We start from the raw sequence: 23287 nt of genomic DNA on the forward strand, positions 1-23287 counted from the left end.
ATGCTGTGTTGCATCCTGGACAGGCATCAGCGACGGAGTCATCCAGCCTCTTCTGATAACTCAAGAGGGCTGGATTATGCCCACAACTCAGCCTGGCTAGGTGAACCCTGTCCTCACGAGGGAGGTAGGATTCAGAAGGGTGGCTATCAGGAGGCCGTGCATGCAGCTGTGTGTTGTCTTTGAGTGACTGAATGGAGCCGCTAGTGATCTGAGCATGGATATGCTTGTGAACGCTGGCTTGAGGCGGGCGAGAGGGGAGAGTTGACAGTATTTGTGTTGTTTTAATGTCCCTTGGCGTGTGTGGATGTGGTGCCATGTAGTATAGTAGATGGTGTGGGTTTGTAGAGGCTGCAGCAAGAATTTGTGTGCATCTCATGTCTAGATGATCCTTGACTTAGAGGACTTTGGTTTCCTGGTGTAGGTGGTCTGTGGGTACGGTAGCTGTGCAGCCTGTGATTATTTTTTAGGGCCTTGTTCTGTATGGTCTGTAGGAAGTTGTAGTGTGTTTTAATGTGGTTAGAAGCCCAAGCAGGGCTTGCATAATTCATCACTGAACGTATATATTGTTTGTATACTGTGGTGGTAGTTTCTTTGTCATGTCCAAATGTTGTATGGACAAGTGACCTTAGGGTGTTGAGTCTTGGTGTTAATTTATTTTTAATGTTTGTGATGTGTTGTTTAAACGACATTGATGTATGTTACCCCATGGATTGTGTGTGTGTGTGTGTGTGTGTGTGTGTGTGGTAGAGGACTGATATTTATAATGAGATGTGGAATGTGACTATGTTCCGTTGTCTAGTTTGTGCAGTGTGCTGAGGTAAGGTTGGAGGATGTGTGGGGCTGTGTTTGCATTTTGGTGTGTTCTGTATATGTACAGTTACCTCCACTTCTAACGAGTATAGTGGGTGGTGTGTTTGGTGAAATGTGGCACCACTGTGCTTGTTTACATCGTAGTAATAATAACTGAATGGGCGGACCCGGCAGATCTTCCCCTCAGCTACAGTATGTAGTACCCACAGAAACAATATTCTGTCAAGTCATACTCTGTCTGCAAATCCAAGTGTTTGTCACGTATGTATAGTGGAAGGTAGAGAGAAAAACAAATAGTAATGTGGGAAATATTTTCCCCAAGAGCAGTTGCGCTCTCTGTTTTTATCATAGTTATCCCTGGTTAAAGGCAGAGGAAAAATTGAGACCGTTGTTAATTGTTCAAGCGGTTTTAATAACCCAGAACTTACGTTCTCTTTAATAATTCTTGTTATTGATAAATGCTACTGCATTTAACCCCCGTGGACAACTATACATTGTAAATACATGTAATTATGTGGTATTTTCCACTGACCTAAACTGCGTCTGCGCGTTAGGTGACATGGCAAGCAGGGAAAGATTCTCCTGTTAAGGCAGATGTGGAATTAAGATATTTACACAGTTAAAGGGAATATTTGGTCTAACTTTAGTTTAAGTAAAACTAACATTAATTTGTTAGATTTACCCTGTACTGTACATATCATGATGTAATTTAACTGTATTTAGTACTGTAAATAATTAATAGTTGGCAACCTACCATTCTATGAGGGAGGTAGAACTGCCGCTCACCTCACTCACTGCTCCTAGATCTCGTGGAGTTAACACTCTGTTCCTAGTCACTCTCAAGCTAAGACGGTTGTATATAAGCACCATAAGGACGCTTGCTTGCTCAAGCAATTACACTAAGCAGCCTCATCGTCATCGGTTAACGATCACTCCCTCTTCACTAGCTAAGTAACCTTAACGAATTGGCCAATTCAAGGGGGGATTAGCTATGAGATAGAAGAGAAATAGTTATTGTAGGTGAGTTAAGGTTAAGTTACGTTTCGCCTAACTCTATGAGACTTGTTTGATTTACTTAAGAACAACTTTATAGACGAGTAACGACCTACGAGTTATTAGTAAATACCAGAAATTTCTATCAAAGCGGTGCCCGGCAGGGATACCGACTTGTATACATTAAATATTTTTCACATTTGGTGCCCAGAAAAAGGGCCCCGATTTGTTTACAAGAACTATTAAACATTTTTCACAAGTAATGCCATTGGATCCCATTGTTTCTGAGACAGGAGATGACTGAGAGGCGAGGTGGAACAGAGGGGAGGGGGGACAGGTGGTGGGGGCGCATGTATCGAAACTTTGTCGGGTTTCGTTTAGAAAGATGAAGGGAGTGATTATTCAGATGTTCTAAGGTGATTTGTAACTCCGTATACAATAATGTGTTTTGGATGAATGTTGGAGTATTAATGTAGTGTTCGTCATACAGTGTGATGAACAACTGTAGTTCACCATAATGATTAGGTGTGATATCCGATGTCTCGAAACGTGGTTCACCTGAGTCTAGTGAGTGTGCGACTCAAATGCTGTGACATTTTTGTGGCTGAACCAGGGTGTTCATAAATGATTTACGGTTAAACATGTAACACGACTGTCATCCCATGTTGTGCATCATCCAGTCTGTTTTATTGTGAGGAAAAACAATCATTATCTTCGCAGACCATGATATAAGTAGATGTCCTGTTGCAAAGGATTATATCTGTTTTGAGTGTTGGACAGCTATTGGCTTACTGTGCGAAAATGTTGTGCAGTCATTATACTGATGGATGACGCGGAGGTAATAAGATACTGTGTTTGCATAATGAATGCGTATCTTGTATTATAATAATCGAAATAACGGTGTTACGAGTGTCCAGTCCACAAATGATATCGCTTTCTTCGAGCTCCTATTTCATTAGTCTGGATAGTTGTGACACAACATCCACAAACATTGATCATCGTATATTATACTCTCTTTACATTCATACATTAGTTTTCATACAAGTTTTACACATTCAGGCCGTCCTTAGCTCCAGACTCATTATAGGCTACTATTTAATAGTGCGTCTATACTCACACACTGTTCATCCAGAGGGAGCAAGATTTCCTTTGTCATGAATGTTTGTCCGTTATCTGCCATTGTAACACAAGGTTTTAGTATGTGGCCACGGCTACACAAGATATATCAGTGGCGTGGTGCTGCTGGGAGAGTGTAAAACTGCATATAATCTACGTGTGTTTGTGCAGAAAGTCTGGTAAAACACTTCACTGACTTCTTCTCGCTCATGCCAAGATAGCAGCCAAAGTTGCGGTTCTGGTGACTATACTGACTGAGCATTGAACACACTTTCACCTCCCAGCAGACTGAATGAGATCCACTTTTCAAGTAACAAAAACATTAAGTAATACAGTGAACAATGCAGTTTTATATGTAAAGTAAGGAGAGTTTTATGCACCGTGTCATCATACTGGCTTATACATTATAACACAACCAGGGATAAGCTGGACCTACGTTAGGATAAAGGTTGAGTGCTGGTGGAGCGTCCAAGTAAACGTAAGCAACATTGGTGCACCAGCACCTGGATGGTAAAACCCAACCACAGCGATTTACGCAAAATACTCCCGGGTTCTGAAGCTACCCCACGTCATCCAGTAGATTTACACAAGGTCATTGATAAGGCTGTAATCTCGTCGTAGTAATGGGATATAATACGGAAGTCAATATCAGGTGTCGTTACCCATTGTAAGAGGAAGGGCCGGAATTGTGTGTGTGTGTGTGTGTGTGTGTGTGTGTGTGTGTGTGTGTGTGTGTGTGTGTGTGGTGTGTGTGTGTGTGTGTGTGTGTGTGTGTGTGTGTGTGTGTGTGTGTGTGTGTGTGTGTGTGTGTGTGTGTGTGTTGTGTGTGTGTGGTGTGTGTGTGTGTGTGTGTGTGTGTGTGTGTGTGTGTGTGTGTGTGTGTGTGTGAGAGAGAGAGAGAGAGAGAGAGAGAGAGAGAGAGAGAGAGAGAGAGAGAGCTCAAATAGCCTGTAATCACAGAGGCTTGGTGCATTCACTGTCACAAGGTGCTACAATACGACATAATAGACCCAGGGAAGGATAGGATGGTCCTTGTCTCCCTGGGTCTATTATGTCGTATTGTAGCACCTTGTAATGACAGTGAATGCACCAGTCTGTCTGTCTGTGTGTTAGTCTCTCTCTCTCTCTCTCTCTCTCTCTCTCACACACACACACACACACACACACACACACACCACTCGCTGGTGCAGTGGTAAAGCTCTCGCTTGCCAACTGGTGGACGGGAGTTCGCGCCTCGCTCAGGTTGCGAAAAGTTTCACTGACGAAGTGGGTGGTTACTCTCACACCCTGGAGCACACACTCGTGTGTGACACACAGCCACACACATCGGACTATATGAGCTTTCAGCACACACACAACACACACACACACACACACACACACACACACACACACACACACACACACACATACACAAAAATTCCGGCCCTTCCTCTTACAATGGGTAACGACACCTGATATTAATTTCCTTATACTTTCGCATCACTACAACGCGACTACAGCCTTATCAGTGACCTTGTGTAAATCTACTGGATGACGTGGGGTAGCATCAGGACCCAATGGTATTTTTCCTAAGAGCGGGGGTTGCGTGACATCCAGGTGCTGCTGCACCAATGTTGCTTACGTTTACTTAGACGCTCCGGCAGCACTCAAACTTTATCCTAACGTAGGTCCAGCTTATCCCTGGTTGTGTTATAATGTATAAGCCAGTATGATGACACGGTGCATAAAACTCTCCTTACTTTACATATAAAACTGCATTGTTTACTGCATTACTTAATATTTCAATTGCTTGAAAACAGGACCTCATTCAGACTGCTGGGAGGTGAAAGTGTGTTCAATGCTCAGTCAGTATAGTCACCAGAACCGCAACTTTGGCTGCTATCTTGGCATGAGCGAGAAGAAGTCAGTGAAGTGTTTTACCAGACTTTCTGCACAAACACACGTAGATTATATGCAGTTTTACACTCTCCCAGCAGCACCACGCCACTGATATATCTTGTGTAGCCGTGGCCACATACTAAAACCTTGTGTTACAATGGCAGATAACGGACAAACATTCATGACAAAGGAAATCTTGCTCCCTCTGGATGAACAGTGTGTGAGTATAGACGCACTATTAAATAGTAGCCTATAATGAGTCTGGAGCTAAGGACGGCCTGAATGTGTAAAACTTGTATGAAAACTAATGTATGAATGTAAAGAGAGTATAATATACGATGATCAATGTTTGTGGATGTTGTGTCACAACTATCCAGACTAATGAAACAGGAGCTCGAAGAAAGCGATATCATTTGTGGACTGGACACTCGTAACACCGTTATTTCGATTATTATAATACAAGATACGCATTCATTATGCAAACACAGTATCTTATTACCTCCGCGTCATCCATCAGTATAATGACTGCACAACATTTTCGCACAGTAAGCCAATAGCTGTCCAACACTCAAAACAGATATAATCCTTTGCAACAGGACATCTACTTATATCATGGTCTGCGAAGATAATGATTGTTTTTCCTCACAATAAAACGGACTGGATGATGCACAACATGGCATGACCGTCGTGTCACATGCTTAACCATAAATTATTTATGGCCACCCTGGTTAAGCCACAAAAATGTCACAGCATTTGAGTCGCACACTCATTAGACTCAGGTGAACCACGTTTCGAGACATCGGATATCACACCTAATCATTATGGTGAACTACAGTTGTTCATCACACTGTATGACGAACACTACATTAGTACTCCAACATTCATCCAATACACATTATTGCATACGGAGCTACAGATCACCTTAGAACATCTGTATAATCACTCCCTTCATCTTTCTAAACGAAACCCGACAAAGTTTCGATTTATGCGCCCCCCACCACCTGTCCCCCTTCCCCTCTGTTCCACCTCGCCTCTGTCATCTCCTGTCACAGAAACAATGGGATCCAATGGCATTACTATTTGTTTTTCTCTCTACCTTCCACTATACATACGTGGCAAATACTTAGATTTGCAGACAGAGTATGACTTGATAGAATATTGTTTCTGTGGGTACTCTATACTGCAGCGGAGGGGAAGTTCTGCCGGGTCTGCCCGTTCACTTACTATTACTACGATGTAAACATACACAGTAGTGCCACATTTCACCAAACACACCACCCGCTGTACTCGTTAGAAGTGGAGGCAACTGTACGTGTTACGTCGTCTGCATAGGAAGGTATGTGTATTTGTGGTGTGTGGGGTATGGGTATGTAGTGCATGTATAGGTTAAAGAGAGTAGGAGACAAAACAAATCCTTGGGGGACGCCGTTTGTGAAGTTTCTGATGTTCGATGACTAACTGGAAAATGTTACATGTGCACATCTGCCTGCTATATAGTTTGCCAGCCATCTTTTTGTATTATTGTGCATGTTTGTGTTGATTTTGTTTGTGAGGTTATGGTGGAGGGTGGCATCAATAGCTTTGGTGATGTCTAGTGTGATCAGGAGTGTTCTGTGTGGCGGCCTAGCTGAATTGATGCCATCAAAAACTCTGTGTAAGGTCTGCAAGAAAAGTGTGGAGTGTAGCGGCTCAAAACCATGTTGTAAAGGGGCTAGGGGGCTGTGAGGTGTAATACCAGTCGTTCAGTGACTTTGGAGGGGGTGCAGAGGAATGTGATGGGGAGGTGTGGGGAAAGTAACATGGGGTCTTTGTTGGGTTTGGGGTTAGTGATTATAGTACCAAGCTTCCACATGTTGGGTATTATGTTGTGTGAGTAGCTGTTGTATGATATGTTGGTGTGTGCTTGTATGCCTTGTGGTCCAAGGTGTTTAAGGTGTATGTTGCTTATGTTCTCTGGGCCACAGGCAGATGAGTGCTTAAGGTTCCTAATGATGTGCTTCGTCTGGATGTAAGTGAAGGATGCGAAGTCTGGGTCTGTGGAGAACTGTTTCTTGATTCAGATGACACGTCGGTCGGGGGTTTAGATGGCTCATGCGTGAAAATCGATTGATGGGAGTGCTTGCTTGTTCTTTGTTTGAGGGTATTGTGTCTGTTGTTGTGATGGGAGCCTGTGATTGTGTAGTGTTGCTGTTGGAGAGTGTGATGCTGTTTAGTGTTTTGTACAGTTTGCTTGTGTTTGTTTTGTGATCAAGTGTTTGGAGATAATTATTCCAATTTAGTGTTTGGTGTTCTGATATTTTTTTAATTTTATTTTATTTTTATTGTTTTTAGTGTTGAGTACTTGTATTTGTTGTATGGTGTCTTGTGTATGGGGTGCTGGGGAGTGTTGTAGTCTGTAGCGTTGACTCATGAGGCCATGAATTTCTGGTGTGATGTTGGGGTCGTGTCTCTTTCTGTTGCCTATAGGGATGTGTGTTGTCTGCGTTTTGAATAATTGTATTGAAAGTGTGCACAGCGGTGTTGATGTTTGTGATGGATGTACTGTTTAATGTTTCAAAGTGTTGTTCTGTTTCCGTTGTGAAGGCCTCCCAGTTGGCTTTCTTATAATTAGTGTGTGTCTGTTGCCAGCTGGGGTGATTCTGGTATTAGTAGTTTGTTTGCTGATTCTGTAGTAAGTTTGTAATGTAAAAAATCATTTTCAGCAACAATCAATAATCGATGAGGTGTGTAAAAAAAAAAAAAAAAATCCGTTGAAGAATGAATTTTCATTGGTATGATTTTCAACAGAGCAAATGAGGCGTTTGATTTACTATAAAAAAGTAAGGAGTGAGGGAGTAAAACGACCGAATTTAAAATGTAACTTTATTCAAACTACCATCGAGTGACAATGTGGCGAAAATTTTATTGTTTTCATTGTCCCCCTTTTCCTCCTTGAAACCTGTATCTTATTTCTGACATGTTTCATACAAAACAGTCCCATCATAATGACATAATGGCCCACCCATTCTCAAGTAAAAAGGTAGAAAACTTGGAGGATGAATGAAACACCTTCAGAGCGAACCTAGAGGTGTAAGTAGTACTGAAATGGTTCAAGCTTCTTACTAAGGATTTCAGTGGCAGTGTCCAACTGTTTTTTTTAAATAACGTCTCAACAAAGCGTCGGACAAGGATTTAACTTTGGCAGTGCATGTTTGAGACCCCGACCTAATTTGTAAAATTATGCTTTTGTACCAAGTGTGTATGATTAAGGCATTTATAAGAGTAAATGTAGGGTAAACTTAGCTAAAATCGTCAGAGGCATGTAGCGAGACTAGCTTCGGTCACGATACAAGCCCCGCCCACAATTCGGAACATGACGTCGGTGTGACGCAGTAGTAATCACCGACGCAAGTGGCAGTTCTGTCTTTATGTAAGCTGCTTCAGATTCAATGCCTCAGGGTTACTCATATTTCAGAGCTGCGGCTGATTTTTAGAGTGACTGTACATCCCTCCAGACTCCCTATTAGTACATAGTATATGCATCGCCCTCTTACACATATTGTGACGTCAATATGACTTATTCACTTCTGAAGAGTAGTAATCACTGCCTGAGCCGGCACCGCTGGGCGAGGTGATGTGGCGGCCCCCGACAGGCGAGACGTTACCAAACCGAAACTTCAGCGATGGCGAGCATCTCTTATTGTCCTAGAGGTTGCAAGACTGCTTTTGTTCCGAATTGTGGGCGGGGCTTGCATCGTGACCGAAGCTAGCCTCGCTACATGCCTCTGACGATTTTAGCTAAGTTTACCCTACATTTACTCTTATAAATGCCTTAATCATACACATTTGGTACAAAAGCATAATTTTACAAATTAGGTCGGGGTCTCAAACATGCACTGCCAAAGTTAAATCCTTGTCCGACGCTTTGTTGAGACGTTATTTTAAAAAAACAGTTGGACACTGCCCCTGAAATCCTTAGTAGTATTTTACATATTCTATTCATAGCCGCAATTACGTACGTTTTGCAGTTGTACTCGCCATTTGAGAGACTGTATTCCCCACGCTTGTCTGTTTGTATTAGATAGTCTCAGACATCAGTTCATTATCGATCAATGTTTCCCTAAGTTTACATGTGGTTGTTACATGTGTCCTATCCCTCACCAGTGCTGTAATTTAAAGCAATCCTAGTGCATGAGTGTACCCCCTCCACAATATGTCTACCCCCGATGTATATATGCCCCCCCCCCAATGCATACATGCCCCCACTAAACTTGCTGACCTAGCACGCTTTCCCAGGGCCCCAAGCCAGGGAAGATGGCGCCACTGCGTCAGTTCAGAGCAGACATGCAAGAAGGGCAGACTATTTTGTTGTGAGCTCGTAATGAACTCCTTATCTAGCTGTTTGCACACGGAGTTTCTATCACCAAAGTATGGCAAGTTACATTTGGTAGCAGCAGTGGTTCGGACCATCAGATTCTGACCACCTCCTACAATATTTAGTGACACCAACAGATACACGACGTCTCGCATCTCATAGCCTCACCCCTCCTCAGTGCCTCTCGTGGTGTAATAACCGGCTGTGCTTTCCGGTTGTACAATTTCTCTCACCAGTGCTCACCTCTCAAACAACCCCACCCATACACCTTGTTCCTTCCCGCAAGTGTCTCCATCGCCGACCTACACACATGTTTCTCCTGTTCCCAACACCTGTTCCGAACTCATCATAAATCCTGCCCCCACGGTGCCACTTATCACTGTCTGCCCACCGCCATTCTCTGCATTTGCAACTCAACAGCTCTACACCTGCATTGAACCACCATCTGCCCTCACACCCCACCACTGGCCCCATCTCATTTCCATTACCCTGTTTTCATCTTCACCTACGTTATTTATTATCCATCTCATCCTTCGCCTTTTATTTAAACCATCCATCCCCGCACCTTCATTCGTTTTCACACCTACTCGTGTATTACATACTCTCATTGTTATTATACATTTCCACCTACATATCCATCTTTCATTTCATCTTCCACTGCTGCATTAAATGTCATACTTTCCACATCAACCGCTTAACACCAGCCCTCTCGACCCGGAAACATCCCCTGATCACACACCGTCTGAAGACTCTAACACGATCACTCACGAAGTGGCAAAGAGTACCACCGCCCTGTACCTGAGACTCCCTTTTCACTTCCCACAGAACCACTTACTACCCATCCTACACTCGTAAATCCAGATACCTCCTCCTCTACCCCTACCTCTACACTCCCTTCTTCTTCCTCTACTCCTTCCCCTATCGTTCACTCTCCTGCCTCACTTCATACCCCGTCTTGCTCGCCCTTAACTACCACAATCTTCTCTCTCTCCCACGCCTCTCCTACCGCCACTTCTGCACTTCCAGCCATGGCCAACCCTCCACAGTCTATCTATCTCGACGATGCAAATCGTCCCAAATTTACCGGCCAGGACCCAACTTCGTCTGTCTATGATTTCTTCAGAGAAGTCGAAACAGACATCCACAATCAGCAGATCACTGATGAATCACTCAAAGTAGCCTACCTCATGGGTCGCTTGCACCATGGCAAATCGGACATCGGATCCGCGATCCGTGCAGGACATTTCGATAGCATTCATACCTTTGCTGATTTTCATATGGAACTCATCAGCCTTTGTTGCCAGCATTCAAATACCGCATCTCTCATGGGATTCATTAATCTCCTAAACCAACTAGATGAGGACTTGAGGGTCCCAGCGCAACATGCCAAGCTTCGCGAAGCTGCCGCCAACATGAAAGCAACTAGTAGCGAGATGCTCCAATTACTGGTAGGCACGAAATGGTTAGAAGACAAAAATGGCATTCCAATGCTTTCACTCACCAACTTTGCTGACTTAATGGGTTACCTGAGATTCCTTCACTGGCTTACTCCTAAACAGCGAGAGCTAGCCTTGGAAATCGGTTTCAGTCCAGGAGATAAAATTATTCAGGTCACTAAAGCCATTCATGAAAGAACAGGTTCGAACTACACACGTCAGGGCACCGCCCAACCCTTGGCTTCTCAGTTTGTCACACCTCCACTACCCCAGACCAATCTCGCTCCCATCCCAACACACGCGGCAGACCTGCCACGCATCGTTCTCCTACCGCAGGTCGTGATCAATCTAGCATCCGACGGAACAGACAATCTTCGATTCTTTGCTGGCACTGTGGTCATCCTGGACATCGAGCATCCAGTTGCGACCGTACATACAGACGTCCTCACTCCCAAACCAGACAGCGTATGCCTTCCCACTCATGTCGTCCCAAATGCAAATGCCACAAATCTAGCACGACTCACACCACAGAGGAATGTCGTTACCTCAACCGCCAACAGTCGGGGGAAGCGCTGCGCCCGTATCGGACCAATATCTTGTAGAACCAGACACCCAACTCCCCATCCGCCATGTAGGTCCCATAACATCCTCGGGTTTAGTCATTCTCGGATGCAGTCATGACATACCAACGTTATTCTTCTTGGACACAGGATCTATAGTGAATCTGATCTCCGACAATTCCTTACATCTTGTTCAACGACATCACAACCACGTCAGTTTCCTAGAACCACCAGACATTCGCCTATGTGGTGTGGAAGGCTCAGAGTAAGGTTAAGGGAAGAGTCACCCTAGAAGTCAAACTACAGAGAGATTTGCCCCCTATCCCAATTGAATTTCATGTCACTAATGACTTGCAGTATCCCGCAGATGCCATTATTGGTTTCTCCACCATGGCACAACACTCCATTGCATTGTTACCTGCTTGTGGTAGTATAGACATTTCTGGATTCCCAGTTTACAGTATGGAATGTCCCCGTCCTGTTCTTATGATCAAATCAGTCCTTCAGTTACCATTGTCCTGATTGCTACCAAAAAGTCCAGACCAGCCCAACCCACCACTATCATCATCTGAGAATACAGAGATCATTCCTTTACTGACTGCGAGCAAGGACATAAATTCCTCCATATCTACTGCTACATCCTCTCAGCCTTCGGAAATGGCTCTTACCTCCTCTCCCGACAACACTATCGCTGACTCAGACATGTCGCAATTACCTACATCACACAGTGTGAATGATCTTCTCCAACACGCAGAGACGAAACATGCAGTAACGAATACGTGCACAATTTTGTTACCGCATGAGTTCACCAAAGTCTCTGTTTGTGTTGCCGGTGCGAAAGAAGGAGTGGATGTACTAACACTACCTGAGACGTGTTGTGTGAATGGCTTGACTTATGAGTCAGCGTGGTGTACAGTCTTAGAGGACAGTTAATGCTACCTGTACTTGCTCAATGTCACAAATGCTCCACTAAAACTTAAAAGTGGTGTAAAGATTGGAGACTTCCTAGTATACCCAGCGGCCGTAAAGGTGTGCCAGGATTCCTCAATTCCTATCGGTGTATGTACTATTAACTCTACGGGATCTGCGCCGACATATTCACCCGATATGCTCTCACATCTCACTTGCACAGATTTCCTAGAAAATACGCCTCAACTCCTCGACCTTCTGACCTCATACAGAAATGTGGTTGCCTTACCCAGTGAACTGATGGGTAGAACAGACCTTGTCAAACATACGATTGAACTATTACCAGGAACTCAGCCACTTGACATACCAGCGTATCGATTTCCTCACAGCCAGAGAAAGCAGACAGATCAAATGGTACAGAATATGTTAGACCAGGACATTATTGAGTCCTCCGTCAGTCCATGGAATAGCCCACTTTTCTTAGTACCAAAGAAGGACGGCAACTTTAGACCAGTAGCCGACTATCGTAAGGTCAATTCTGTCACCGTTCCAGACCGTTTCCCGTTACCCGTCCTCACTGATTTACTAGAATCTCTTGGTGAAAACGACGTAGACTTTTCATCTTTAGACCTCCTCAGCGGGTATGGGCAGGTCGAAATGGAAGAGTCCTCTCTCCCAGTTACAGCCTTTAGCACCCCTTCCGGACATTTTCAGTTTAAGAGACTCCCTTTTGGTCTGAGAAATGCTCCTTCCATGTTCATGTGACTTATCCATTCAGTCTTCAGCGGTATGATGGGACACTCTCTTTTTGCTTACCTAGATGATATCATTGTTGTGAGTAAATCCATCCCTGACCATTTCACCAAGCTCTGGCAAGTCTTTAAACGCCTCCAGCTCGCAGGCCTGAAAATCAATCTCAGTAAATGTGACTTCCTGCGAAAGAAAATCAAATTCCTAGGCCATGTCGTAGATGCACAAGGCATTCATACTAATGAAGATAAAACTAAGGCGATTATTAACCTACCACTACCGAAGCTGTACGAAGTTTCCTGGGTCTCAGTGGCTATTATCGTAGATTCATACAAGATTACACAAAGATTGCCGCTCCTCTGACCCACTTACTCAAGCAGAATGTGCCCTTTGTTTGGACTAACAACCAGTCACAGGCTTTCCAAAAGCTAAAGAGAGCTCTTGTAAATGCCCCTGTTCTAGCGTTCCCTGATTATACCACACCCTTCCTTCTCTGCACAGACGCCTCGGGCACTGGACTTGGTGCCGTTTTGATGCAACTTGATGAAGCATCAAGGAAGCGCGTAATAGCGTATGCTAGTCGCACCCTTACAACCGCTGAACGTAACTACAGTGTCACAGATCTCGAAGCGCTAGCGGTAGTCTGGTCTTTGAAACATTTCAGAGATATAGTCTATGGTTATCCAGTGCATATCCAAACAGACCACTTTCCACTATGTGATTTGTTCAAGAACCGCAACCTAACAGGTAGGCTAGCTAGATGGTCCGTCATCATCCAGGACTTTAATCCCACTTCTCAATATGTACCAGGCAAGTTGAATGTAGTCGCAGACGCACTCTCACGTCACGTAGCAGCAGCTATAACATCACTGCAGCCTGAAGTAACTGAAAACACTACACTAACGTCAGAAGTTGTTCGAAACTTTCAGCGCCAAGACCCCATATGGTCCAAAGTCATTTATTTCCTAGAATCTGGCGATGCCTCGACCTTACCTACTCTGCCAGTATCACTAGATGAGTTCATGCTAGATGATGATCTCTTGTACAGGAAAACACTACTAACAGGCAAAGACATGCCCAATCACGAAGTACGCCAACTTGGTGTCCCCACTGCCCTGATACCAACGGTTCTTCACATTGTTCATACTACCCCTCAAGCTTCCCATCCAGGTAAAGACCGATGCTTGCGCCAAGCATGTCTCAAATACTATTGGCCAACCATGCGCCGCAATATCAATGCCCACTGTGACTCTTGCCTCTCCTGCCACCGCCACAAAGGATCAACCGGCTTACCTGCACCTCTCTTACAATACCCAATTCCATCACGACCATGGGAAACTGTCTTAATCGATCTCTTAAAACTACCTCTCACAGAATCCGGCGCTGAGTACTTGTTCGTAGTGGTCGACCACTTCTCCCGCTACTGTGTCCTCATACTCCTCTCCGACAAGACCGCGAAGAGCGTTGCACGTGCCTTTGTAGATCACGTAATTTGCCCGTTCAGTACCCCTCATACCATTCTTACTGACAACGGTACAGAGTTCAACAATAGCCTTCTAGATGAGATCTGTCGCCGTTTTCATATCAGTAAGTGCAATGTCGTGCCTAACCATCCGGCTTCCAATGGCCTTGTAGAATGCCACAAATGAAAAATCTTAGTGCCTCAGACATCCAGGCTCCCATAGTTCGTCCTGGGATGACTGGATTCCCCAAGTGGCATCCTCAATCAATAGCTCCATCAATGCATCCATTGCTGAATCTCCCTTCTTCGTCCTCTTTGGTTTTGACAAGGACCTCCTATACTCTCTCTTATCCTCAAAGACAGAACCCATCTACAACATGGATGATTATGTTAAACTAAAATTGGCCAACTTCCAGACAATCCACCAGTATGTTCAATCCACTTTGGCTTCCTCTCAGGAGGACATGCTGCAGCGCCAACATAAGTCCGCCTCTCCTATCACAATCAATGTAGGTGATCTTGTCTTTGCTCATTCCCATATGCGTTCCTCTAAGTTGGATGACAAATTTACAGGGCCCCACCGCGTCCTCACTCAACAAGGCAACGGATTTCACCTCCAGGACCTGTCCACTAAGGACACCAGATGGGTCCACGTCGATGACTTAAAGCGAGCACACCGTGGCCTCGTGTTGGAAGAGTCACTTACACAACCTCCTGACCCCCCTTCCCCTCCACACATCCCTCAGTCTACTCTGTCTCCATCTATCCCTCAGTCTCCTTCATCTCCACCTCCACCTACTCATTCATCAACCAATCAATATCGGTCCAAACTGCGCTCTGCCCATCAACCTCTTCAAGACCTCCCCCATTAACTCTACCCTGATTTTCTAGGTACGATGTTAGTGATCTCCCTGCTGGCAGTGCTGACCCTCCTGGGGTCTGGGTCAGGTCAGGACGATGGTGGAGTACGTCCCGGGGCCTTGGTCGGCTCAGGAGGCGAGGTAATGCTTATCGAAGAACTAGTCTCCTTGTACTACGATCTTGCGCCCCCAGCTGACATAGCCATTGCCCTACCTGCCTAAGCGCACTAGCTCCACGGATTCAAGACCTATCTCACGGCCATCATGGGGACACAGAACCCGAATGAGTATCTCTATAACCTTTTCTTACCACTCTCCTGGCAATTGCAATACATCAGTAACAGATTCACTGAGCTCAATGACACATTTTCCATTCAGACACCCGTTGGTCGTTCTCGTGTGAAACGAGGTCTCTTCGACTTCGGCGGTGAGATTCTGAGTGGCTTGTTTGGTGTTGCTACAGCCTGTGACATTTCTGGCTTCAAATCTGATCTCACTCATTTAGCTTCAGCTCTAGAATCCCAACGCAGAGTCATTAAAATCCAACACACTATGTTAAAGAAGCCTAAATGAAGTCGCGTCCACTCTAAACAATTTCACTGATATCTTACAACGACACCTTTCAGATCTCAACGTTATCTCTCAGTTCTTCCACCTCTATCTCAACATGGATAATCTCCAACTGGCCATTGACTTTCTTCTGTCTCAAGTCTCTACCTTGGTTCGTGTCCTGGTCGATGCTATAAATGGACGTGCCACTGCCGACTTAGTACCTGTTTCAACTCTCCGTTCTGTCCTGGAATGGGCTCACTCCACCTTCGGTCTATCCCCGGTCCTCCCCTACTCCTCCCTCGAATATTATTATCCTGTTCTCGAAGCCACTCTTTTCACCAACTACGTCATTGTCCATATTCCTCTCCGTTCTGCCATAACCTTTAACCTTTTCCACATAATTCCCTTCCCTATCCGCCTCAACAACTCCTTGTTACAAGTATCTGTTCTTTCATAATATTTCCTCCTCTCCCATGATCATCTTTCAGTTGCCTTCCTTTCTTCCACGGACCTCCAGAAATGTTCCTCCCTTACTCCGACCTCTCGTCTCTGTGCTGCCCACCTTTTCGCTATCTTCCCTAGCAGTGCTACACCCTGTGAGTCTGCTTTAGTTCGCAACCATTCCATCTACTCGGCCTGTTCTTTTGTACCAGCTCCTGAACTCCCGGTCCACCATGCTCACCTCAACCATGTCCAGTACTTCTTTTTTGCTGTTCCCATCTCTGTCACAATCATGTGTCCTGGTTCTTCGGTTCGATCCGTCCCCACTAGTGGTCTCTACAAAGCACCAGACTATTGTACCGTCAAATCAGAGTCCGTCATCACTTACGCCACTTGCTATCACCAAGCTGTTCGTAAACACTCCTATGACATCTTTCAACCAATCGACATGCCTTCCACCCTACCATCTGCCAACATTACCATCACCTCCCCTAACTTGCGCATGCTAACATTCCTCAATGACAGTGACTTCATTATGGATCAATTTTCTCTGGCCTTCAGCCGTTCCTGGGTTCATCCAACAGTTGTGTTTCCCCCTCTGGTTATCGCTTTCATAGGTTTCCTACTCATCATATGTGCAGTGCATTGTTGTGTCAGAAAAATGGAACGCCGACTCCAGGAAATCAGAGTCGCTACAGGCATAGTACGTCCTACACACGACGTAGAAACTCCCTGTACTTAGTGCCCTCACATTCAGTGACTACCAATGCCATCTGACAATTAACCAAACTGTGAACGGAACTCTGCCTACTAGAAAATGATGGTATTTCTTTAATGCATTATTGAGTGACAGTGTATCCTACAGAAACTATCCCCCCCCCAAAAAAAAAAATGAAGAACGACAAAAGAACTCTCATATCTACTCCTTGTTTATCGTGTATCAAGATAATATTGTATAATCCCCATTATATCTATGTATACCTTCGACTCTTACTGGACGCATACCTATTACTCCTTGTATATCTTATCTGTATATATCCTTCTAATTCCCTCCCCTAAACATGGCCATGTCTCCCCTACTGCCCCTGTATCATACTTATCCCTTGTACAAACCTCCCCGACCTTGCCTTAATACTATAATCAAACACCATATAACTCCTGGTGTCAGGAGACACCATCTCAGCTACCCGGGGGAGTAGTGTACCCCCTCCACAATATGTCTACCCCCGATGTATATATGCCCCCCCTCCAATGCATACATGCCCCCACTAAACTTGCTGACCTAGCACGCTTTCCCAGGGCCCCAAGCCTGGGAAGACGGCGCCACTGCGTCAGTTCAGAGCAGACATTCAAGAAGGGCAGACTATTTTGTTGTGAGCTCGTAATAAACTCGTTATCAAGCAGTTTGCACACGGAGTTTCTATCACCAAAGTATGGCAAGTTACATGAGAAGCTGGTAATGAATCTGAATAGAAGTAATTCAGTGGATTCAAGCATGTGTCTTATTTCAGTAATTTATCATCAGCATCATCATTACCATCATCATCGTTATTAATATGGCCGTCGTTATCATCATCATGTAGACCCTAATGCCGACATGAGACAGTTCAATTCCTTTTGAAATGTTTGTTTATGCGAGCCGATGCCAATGTTAGGTAATGAGGTTGTATTGGGATTGTTCGGCCACTCGGCTCCAGAAAGTCCTTCATGACGTCCAGATGATTCTGAGGCACAAAATAATCTCATCCTATGTAACATTTTTTATCTTCTATCTAAAGTCCATTTTATCCACCCATGAGGTTGGACCTAGGTTGTCCTAAACGATATTATGATGGTAACTGTATCCGGGTTAGTGATGCTGCGATTCATTCAGTGATATAGAAAGTGAAGTGGAATAAATCAGTTACTGAGTGAACAATATGATAGTAATGGAGAGATTCATTTAATTACAGTGATACTGGAAAAGGAAAAAAGTGAGTGATTTTGTGGCATGACAGTGTTAGGGTGATTCAGTGAGTGGTAGCGAAAGTAGAATAAGTGAGTGACTGGGCAAATGGTATGCAAATGTTGGAGTGATTGATTGAGTTGTTGTTGTACAACCCCAGTCTGTCTGATCGAGCGGACAGTGTCTGATTCAGTGTGTAAAAGTGATAATGGATTTCGCACAAAACTCAAATTTTCCATTTCTGGGCTAGTAGGGAACATGAGTACATAGGGTAACACCTAGAGGAGATATTTGTGGTAACCAGAATGATGCATTGGCTTAGTATCCCAGGATCATAGGTAAATTACCCACTAAAGGCTCAAATTCTAAGTTATGAAGAGAGACACAGCTAATAAGCACCTCATGGCGTCTGTCCCGGTATAGTTAGCTCTACTTCCAAGTTTATCAATTAGCGTTGCCAATTCTCTCTCTCTCTCTCTCTCTCTCTCTCTCTCTCTCTCTCTCTCTCTCTCTCCGTGAGAGTTTCGAAGCATCTGGAAGCGGGAGGGAGAGAAGATGGGTGTGAGAAAGTAGGTGTCCGTCTTCGTGGAATGAATGAGTGCTGATAAGGAGTAGGGCAACAGTTTATCTGTTGGGCAAAATTACAGGTCAGGTAAATAGTTTAATTGAGCCTACATAGCCAAGTGTAATTAATCGTCTGATACTTAGCAATATATAATACTGTTCCGGAGTGAATGACTACCTTCACCCTCTCCAGACGTTATTTCGTGCCCTATACTGTAGCCCTGTACTCAGGCCGTGTTCTTACCTAATTGTTCTTACCTAATTGTATCTTTACAGGAATGAGTCAAGCTCGTACTGTCCCGTGTCTTAAACCATATTTATCGTACATATCCTTAAATTTGTGAATTGTTTTGGCACACACTATTTCATTCGGTGGTGCATTCCATTGATCAATTGCTCTGTTTGGGAAACTGAATTTCCTTACGTCTTTATCACCTCTCTTCTTATGCAGTTTTTTGCAGTGTCCTCTTGCTGATGCTTCTCCATATGTTAAGTAATCATTTATGTCTAGTTTCTCCTTTCCTGATATGCATTTATATAGCATTATCATGTCATTTCTTTTCCTTCTCTCGTGTAGTGTTGGTAGATTCAGTTTATTTAGTCTTTCTTCGTAGCTTAGGTCCCTTAAGCTTGGTATCCATCTTGTAGCGGCCCTTTGAACTTTTTCAATCTTGTCTATATGCTTTTTAAGATGAGGATCCCAGACTACTGATGCATATTCCAGGGTTGGTCTAATGAATGATGTTATTATCCTTCTTAGCATGTCTTCATTTATGTATGTGAATACTATTCTCATATTTGCAAGCAGTGTATACATGTTCCGCACCTTCTCGCTGATATGGTCAGCCGGAGATAGTCTGTTATTGATAATCACACCTAGGTCTTTCTCTCTTTCTGATGTGTATAGGGTTTTATTTCCTAACTTATAATCCCAATCAGGTCTTTTTCCACTTTTACCAAACTTGATTACATGACACTTGTCCACATTGAATTCCATTTGCCATGTACTACTCCATTCATGAAGTTTATTTAATTCTTCTTGTAGCTCTTTACAAGAGTCTGTGTTAGTAATTCTCCTTTGTATTTTTGCATCATCTGCAAAGATATTCAGATAGCTCTCATTTCCAGTGTTACTGTTTATATCATTTATATACACTAAAAACATGATTGGTGCCAGCACTGAACCCTATGGTACTCCACTAGTCACTTCTTTCCATGAGGAGTAGTTTCCTCTTAGTACTGTCCTCATTTCTCTTTTTATAAGAAAGTCTTGCATCCAACAAAACAGTTTGCCTCGAATTCCTCCTTGATGGTACAGTTTCCATAAAAGTCTTTGGTGTGGTACTGTGTCAAAAGCTTTCTTGAAATCTAAATAGATACTGTCCACCCATCCTTCCCTTTCCTGTATTGTGTTTGTTACTCTGTCATAGTAGCTCAACAGATTAGTAACACATGATTTTCCTTTTCTGAAACCAAACTGTCTTTCTGTTATCATACTGTGTTCTTCTAGATGATTTACCCAAGCTTTTCTTATAAGTTTTTCTAATACCTTGCTTACAACACTGGTCAGTGATACTGGTCGGTAGTTGAGTGGATTTTGTCTATTTCCTTTCTTGAATAAGGGGACAATATTTGCTTTTTTCCAAATATCAGATAGTTTACCTTGACTCAAGGATTTCTTGAAAATTAAAAATAATGGTTTACTTAACTCCTTTGCACATTCTCGTAATACCCAACATGTGTGTGTGTGTGTGTGTGTGTGTGTGTGTGTGTGTGTGTGTGTATGTGTGTGTGTGTGTGTGTGTGTGTGTGTGTGTGTGTGTGTGTGTGTGTGTGTGTGTGTGTGTGTGTGTGTGTGTGTGTGTGTATTTTAACTCCTCTTAGGCTATTTGATGCATCTGAATAAAACTTGCCGGATGAGTTCGTCGGACTCCTGAAAAGGACATTTACTACTCAACATATAATTTTCCAATTATCATTTTTGTGGGGGGTCAGCTCCCCGAGCCAAATTAAATGTTCTCAAAAATAATGAAAGGAAGGCAAATACGGCTTTGATGTACTACAATGGACTCTTATCCATAATGCGATATTTGGGGAGTACAAAGGAGTACAAATGAATGCAAACAGCAACAGACCTTATGGTCCTTTCGAGGCTGCTTGTTACAGAGTAGACTATGACTACGAGATCTAATTCTACATGCTGAAGGATAAGGATAAATACAAGAAGGCTTCCCCTGCCTCCAAACCCTCCAGTTAAAACTGTCAGGAAAAAGTGAGAAAAACCACCAAGCAGCATGGCAAAACTGACATGGAAATTTCACAGAAAAGACTGAAAAGGAAAACTTACATTCTATAATACTTTATCTATAAGTTACCAATCTGAATAACCTGAAAGAGAAAGTAGCAAAGTAAAATGAACACTCAAATAATAAATAACTAAGGCACGACATTATGTACGGGTACGTTGAGTTAACGGGGCGTCTGTGGAAGCTAGGAAAATGCATAGTGTGGATGTTCAAGTGTGGTTTGGCAGCCTTGCTTGGCGCTTTTAAGGTAGACAGCAGTCAGTCAGGCCCCAGCTCCATTTTCTCCACTGAGACAAGTAACTTGCCCATGCAGGACAAGTACCTGTACTGAACACAAGTTACATCCTGAAGCAGTGACCCCTGGTACATTAAAAAAAAAATCCCAATGGTGGTCACCAAATTAACAGGGACCCTCAGTGATCCACAGCCCATCACAGGTCGAAACTAAGAGTAGTGGCTGTTAACTCAGGGCTATCTGTGCATATCCTAGTCTGTGCTTATACTACAGTATATTTGCATTTAATAAATTGATCCTTGCTCTGAAAAAAAAAAAAGTTTATATATACACAAGTGTTTTATTCAGGAGTAAACATATTAAGCTGGGGATTAGCCTACAGATATTTATCCAAGCGACTTTTAAAGGTTAGTACTGTATCACAATTTACTACACTGGAGGGAAATTTCTTCCATATATTTAAAACTCTGTTAAAGAAGAAATGCTTAGCTTCATGCGACTGGAATCGTTTGCCAATTATTTTATGACTATTGCCTCTAGTATAATTCCAATGATCAACCGTGAAGTATCGACAGCCATGTTATCATGTCCTTTAAATATTCTGAATACTTTAATTTAATCTTGTAACCTCCGTTTAGTTATGGTAAAGAGATTCAAAGCTTCTAAACGTTCCTCATATGGATCTAGGTATTATCTTTGTCACCCTTCTCTGTACTCTTTCAAGTTTCTCCATATCTTATTTATAATACAGTGACTAAAACTGAACGCAATACTCCAAGTGCGGGCGTACTAAGGAATCATACAAAGTGACGATAATATTATCGGATTTGTATTCAAATGCTCTACCCATGAATCCAATCAACTTATTGGCTTTATCACAGCTTCTGTACATCGTTTGCTTGGTTTCAAACTCCTAAGTCTTTTTTATGGTTTACCTTATCAAGTTTGACATTATTCATGTTATAACTAGCTCTTACATTTTTATTGCCAGTGTTTAGCATTTTACATCTATTTATATTGAATTCCATTTGCCATGCATGGGCCCAGTTAAACAGCTGATCAAGCTCTCTCTGAACTGCCTGCCTCTGCAGTGTTATATCTGCTCTGCTGGCTACTTTAGTATCGTCAGAAAATTTTTATATCTTACAACATCATCCTTCATCAGTATCATTTATTTATATTAAAAAAAAGTATAGGACCTAACTCTGAACCCTGCGGCACTCCATTTGTAACGTTTATTCGGTCTGACTCTTTTCCATTTATTACAACTATGTTGCTCTTGTCCGGTGAGCCAATCTTCTAGGCTACCTGCCCTAGCACACCGCCGCTGAAACCATGTGCCTTTAGCTTCTGAAGGAGCCTTTTGTGTAGAACTTTGTCAAAAGCCTTTTAAAAATGGAGGTAGACAGCATCAACAGATTTAGTCTCGTCGTACATGTTCAGCATATCATTGAAAAATCCAACAAATTCGTGAGGCAAGAGCAATTATTTCGAAAACCATGTTGCTAATCTTTGATGAGATCGTATCTGTTTCACAAACTTGTCACTGGTAATAGTTTCAAGCAACTAGCAAACCACGAATGTTAAAATAATTGGGCGGTAGTTTTCTGGTTGTGCTATGTTGCCTTTAACATTCCGGTTGCATTAGCAAGCTTCCATTCATGCGGCACTTTACTGCTCTTAAGTGATAATTTAAAAAGATCAGATAAAGGCTTTGATATTTCATTCTGTCGTTCCTTTAATACACATGGAGATAATTTGTCCGGTCTCGGTATTTTATTCTCTATTAATTTGTTACATGCATATAGTACCTTGGAATCATTAAGTGTAATTCATTGATTATGTTGCTCTGTTTTATAGGAACTGGGGAAACAGCATGAATCGTATGTATATTTTCTGTTGTAATTCTTAACTCAAAGAAAGTATTAAGAATTTTCGCCATCGTAATTTCATCATCAGTATGACCACCGTTATCTGTGATTTAGGGGCCGATTATTGGAGTCAATACCTTTCTGCCTCCTGTGTAACTGAAATATTCTTTGGGATTTGATTTAGTGATACATGCAATATGTGCCTCGAGGTTTTTCTTACTGCGTTTAATTTTTTGGCTTTT

At 43.1% G+C, this 23287-nt stretch overlaps 1 protein-coding gene across 1 annotated transcript in view; it reads right to left on the bottom strand.

Annotated features, from left to right (window-relative positions):
- LOC145413658 (uncharacterized) overlaps window positions 1-23287 on the bottom strand; it is a 365386-nt gene that overhangs the window by 286029 nt on the left and 56070 nt on the right. The window lies entirely within an intron of this gene.

The sequence above is a fragment of the Coenobita brevimanus genome, chromosome 97 (genome assembly GCF_032717465.1).
Source record: "Coenobita brevimanus isolate Jiangsu-jjx chromosome 97, ASM3271746v2, whole genome shotgun sequence".
NCBI lineage: Eukaryota > Metazoa > Arthropoda > Malacostraca > Decapoda > Coenobitidae > Coenobita > Coenobita brevimanus.